The sequence below is a fragment of the Gouania willdenowi genome, chromosome 5 (genome assembly GCF_900634775.1).
Source record: "Gouania willdenowi chromosome 5, fGouWil2.1, whole genome shotgun sequence".
Classification (NCBI taxonomy): domain Eukaryota; kingdom Metazoa; phylum Chordata; class Actinopteri; order Blenniiformes; family Gobiesocidae; genus Gouania; species Gouania willdenowi.
The window spans coordinates 12,184,407-12,189,757 of NC_041048.1; positions in this window are offsets into that span (position 1 = coordinate 12,184,407).

The window sequence follows — 5,351 nt, forward strand, 5'->3', positions numbered from 1 at the left end:
TGTAGGCTATGGGAAATGTGGACTTCCGGCAGCTGAGCTGACAGCAGCAAAAGAGCAGAGCAGCAACTCCACCACCTTTCCTGCAAGTGTCGTACTTGCAGGAAAGGTGGTGGAGTTGCTGCCATTTTTAAATCAATATTTCAGTGCAAAGAAATAATATTTGGGGATTTTATCTCCTTTGAATATATGTCATTCTTACTGAAGGGTGATTCAAGAGTTCTGTTTTTAGTCGTTTATAGACCCCCAAAATATTCTGGAGAATTCATGGATGAGTTTGCTGAACTGCTGTCAGTTGTATGCACTGAATACAACTTTTTAATAATAACAGGTGACTTAAATATTCATGTAGACAATAACATGGACAATACTGCCAAAGAACTGTATGCTTTAATGGATACTTTTGGTCTTATACAACATGTGACTGGTCCGACACACACTCAAGGTCACACTTTGGATCTGGTTATCTCTAAAGGTGTTGATATCTCTGCTGTTGATGTAAGAGACTTAGCTCTATCTGATCATTTCTGTGTCTTTTTTGACCTAGAGACTGTAACATCTGTCCCCCCTAGTTATGTGTGTTTAAAGAAAAGGTACATAAATGAGAACACAAGTGCACAGTTTATGGAAGCCATAGCAATGACACCAACATTGAGTGCTGAGACAGTTGATGATCTTCTGGATGAGTATAATAGAAAGGTCTGTAATGTCATAGATGTGGTGGCTCCAATCAAAACTAAGAGAAAACCAAACACACAGAAAACACCTTGGAGGAGGACTGAGATAATGCAGAATTTGAAATCAATAAGGTCAAACATCAGAAAAAAACAGCAAAATCACAAAAAGCTTGAACAGCTTCAACCACTGAGGGATAAGTCAACTACAATGTTAGAGTTTATTACAGTGAACCCAAAAACAATAGAGGAGACTGTTCAGCAGCTGAATCCATCAACGTGTTGCCTTGACACAACACCCTCAAACTTCTTTAAAACTGTTGTAAAGTCAATTTTCACTGATTTGTGTCAGATAATTAACTGCTCATTCCAGTCAGGCACCGTACCAAAATCCCTGAAAGTACAGTAGCTGCCGTGAAACCTCTGTTAAAAAGAGAACACTGGATGCCTCTATACTGGCTAACTATAAACCAATCAGCAACCTTCCATTCATGGCCAAGATCATTGAGAAGGTGGTCTTCAACCAACTGAGTCAATTCTTAACATTCAACAAAATATTTGATAAATTTCAGTCAGGTTTTCGTTCTCATCACAGCACAGAAACTGCTCTTATCAAAGTGATCAATGACATAAGGTTGAACACTGATTCAGGAAAAGTATCTGTTCTCATTCTATTGGATCTAAGTGCTGCAATTGACACTGTAGCTCATAACATTTTGTTACACAGATTGCAAACATGGGTTGGACTAAATGGAAAAGTAATGCAATGGTTTACCACCTAAAGAACATCTCCAGAGTGAAAGGTTTAATGACTCAGAAAGATCAGGAGAAACTGGTCCATGCTTTTATCTCCAGCAGACTGGACTATTGTAATGGTCTTCTGACAGGAATCCCCCAAAAGAGCATCAAACAGCTACAGCTGGTTCAGAACGCTGCAGCTTGGGTCTTAACCAGAACAAAGAGGTCAGAACACATTACTCTAGTTTTAAAGTCTTTACACTGGCTTCCAGTCAGCCTCAGAATAGACTTTAAAGTTCTGCTGCTGGTGTATAAATCTGTGAATGGGTTTGGTCCAGAATACATCAGTGACATGTTAGTCAGGTATGAACCCAGTAGGTCTCTCAGATCTATGGACACAGGTCAGACATGTTTACTGTGAGCCCAGAGCTCACAGTAAACATGGTGATGCTGCTTTTAGTTGTTATGCTGCAAAGAAGTGGAACAAACTGCCAGCAGAGCTGAAGTCAGCATCCAATGTGAACATTTTTAAATCAAAGTTAAAGGCACTTTTTTTCTCTACTGCATATGATTGAGAGAGAGATTTTTAGTCATGTTGTTGATGTCATGATGATTTTACTGATGATTTTAATTGATTTTACTGATGATTTTAATTGATTTTACTGATGATTTTAAATGTACTTTTTGATTTTAAACAATTGAATGTTTTATCATGTAAAGCACATTGAGTTGCCTTGAGTATGAAATGCGCTATACAAATAAATTTGCCTTGCCTTGCCTTGCTATTTGTAACGGGACTACAGAAACAGTGTTGATGGGATAATGACGTCCTTTATAATCTCTTTGCTCAGGAGCTTTTTAATATTAAAGTTTTATTTATTTATTTATTCATTTATTTATTTATTTATTTATTTATATTTCATTTTCTTTAAACTAGTTGTAACCCTTGTGTTATTGCTTCTCTGTGGTAAAATCATGTGGTAATCACTTTAACGTGACAGATTTTTTATTCTTGTATCATTATTATTATTATTATTGTTGTTGTTGTTTTTGTTGTTATTTTCGTTTTATATATTATATTTTTTTATCTTGTTTTATTTTTTCTGCTGTAATGTGTGTACTTGTATTTAATTCTTATTTAATAACAGCCTTTTACTTAATTATGTACGTTTTATTTTTTCTTTCTTTCTTTCTTTCTTTCTTTAGTGTTTATTCTTTTCATTTGTAATATTTCTCGAGCCTTTGTGACATAAGTAATTTCCCCCTGGGATAAATAATGTATTTCTGATTCTGATATATGACGCCTTGATATAAGATATAATTGGTTTCTCCTCATGCCAATAGACAGCAAAGGAAACTGACAAATAAATTGTTTAATGCTTTACGGATTGCAAAGTATTCCTAACTTCTCTGTAGTAATATGATTTGTTTTAAAAAATGAGTTCGGTAATTGTAAAATATAAATATTTATAGCAGATATTCATATTGAGGTTTTCATGTAAAAGTTGATAGATACATAATTTTAGTTTGTTACAGTAAAGGTGTTTGCTACTTAATGTAATACATCTACTTGTAAATAATTCACATTTAAAGATATGTAACAGAAATGTTTTGAATCCTCTGTGACCTACAGGCAATAAGGCAAAAGTAGGCTGTATGTACCTATTGTTACATGTCAATGTAAGAGTGTGTTTAAAAGTGCTTTTGATGACTTAATTAAAAAAAAAAAAAAAACATGATACAGTAAGTGTATTTATTTACATATACATTCATGCATAAATACATTTTTGCAGTCCTTCAAAGAGCCACACAATCATGATGAAATATCTTCAGAGACTCTGTATCACAGACAAATTTCGATCAATCTCAGTATACCGAACGCTACCATTGGGTAGGAAAAGATAAATGGCCCTCCCTGGACTTTCATCCTGATGTCATTAATTAAGACCATAATAGTTTATTGAGCCACAGTAAAATGAAGATTTAACCATTCGTTATTGCGTGTCTTTTAATGAGAGTCTGAGAGCCAATATCATTAAGTACAAGGTATAAAGTGTTAAAAGGGTATTGAATTTAATTTGAATGTGCAAGAATTACAGGGGGTGAAAACAATTCCCATATCTTTTTGATTTGAAAAACATAAAGTAAAATAATTATCATTAATGATTAATTTAATTGTGGCTTCAAACTAAGCTGATATCATTGCAACATCAACATACAGTATATGCTGTCCCTGCATGAGGGGTGTGTGTTTACTCAAATAATGTATGTATTCTACAGGCCAGAAACATCTTTTAGTTTCAATAGAGTTTCCCATTTGTTCATTTGTTTGAATGAATGAATGATAGGGTGTGTTTGCATTCTTCTGCCTTCACCTAAACCAGGCTTCATCAGACATGTGATCATGTACAAGATAAGTGGGTATAAGAGGAATCAATGCATACTTATTGAGATGGAATTAAATGGATGGATGGGAGAAGAGGCTGCACAATGTGTTTTAGGTTTGTGTTTGTACCAAGTTTGCTTATTGTTTGCTTCTGGGTATCCAACAATCCAAAAACCTGATTGTTTAGTAGATTGAAGCCTTAAAGGGATTCGAGTGACTATGCAAGTGTGTCTTAGTTAGTGTTAGCCCATGGTTGACTTAATCAGGGTTTACAATTTGGATGCTGGAATTGACTTTGATCCACAACCAAAGCAAAGATACATCTATATATCTATATATCTTTAGAACATGTGTTGAAGTCAAGGCCCAGGGGCCAAAATGGCCCTTTAGAGCATCCAAATCAGCCTACAGTAGAAAAAAAAGGTGTAAATTACCAACTAATCCAGTTAGTAATTTTAATCTCAGCCCCTCCAAATACACAAATTCAATAAAATTCTGTGATATTTACAGGACTCATAGTTTATATCATATCATATTATGATGTCATTATGATCTCAAATTGTTAATAAAATCTAAATCTTTTATATTCCTGCAATTTTCTACAATGTAATCCACAGTGTTTTCCCAAATTAAATAAAAATTGGTCTCAAAGACAAGGACATTTAAGTAAAGATTCTGCAGGGACTGACATCCTGGTTCCTTACATACATTATATAGGTCAATGACGTGACACCTAAATATTCTGTCCACCTGCTTTCTTTTAGCTAACAAAGGTTTAAGTATACAGTATAAAAAGATACCAAAGATGTAGTAACTTAGTATATATGTGATCACTTTGATTTATATATATTTTTTAAATATTACTTACTAATTTACTTCTATAATTTATTCTGTTATTCAAAGTGTCAAAATATCACATGGTGTAACTGTCTGCTGTTTTGAAAAAGATCTTTAAAATTACCCAAAATTGATTAAAATTTATTTTCTTTGTTTTAGTTATATTATTATTATTATAAGTCCTGAATAAGATTTTTTAAAAAGTCTACTTTTATTTCAATCATAATTTTCATGCAAACCTTGACGGATGATGCCCATTTTATGAAATATCATGAGGTGAAATGCCTATACGTCATTGGGCACGAGGGCAAAATAATGCTGTCATTTTCCCCGTCTATAATCTGCAGCCCACTTGAGATCAAACTGGTCTGTATTTGGCCCCTGAACTAAAATGAGTTTGACACCCCTGCTATAGAAGATGGATGGACAGCGGCACTTCAATAGTTCCTTTTTACTCACAACAATAAAACTCAAGAGACTGGATGTTTGCTCGGTTTTTTTTTTTTACCTATACACCTGCTTCTTCATAAGGTTCCAAAAACTTGTGTCCTAGGTCAATGAGAGCATCCAAATTGCCAGTACGAGTCAATGGACTTGTGAATAATTGTCTGTCTGTGTGTGTTGGCCCTATGACAGAGCGGCATCCCTTCATGGGGCGCGCCTGCTTCGCACTAAATGAGAGCTGACTTCAACAGACCCTTATGAGCCTGTGCATGATG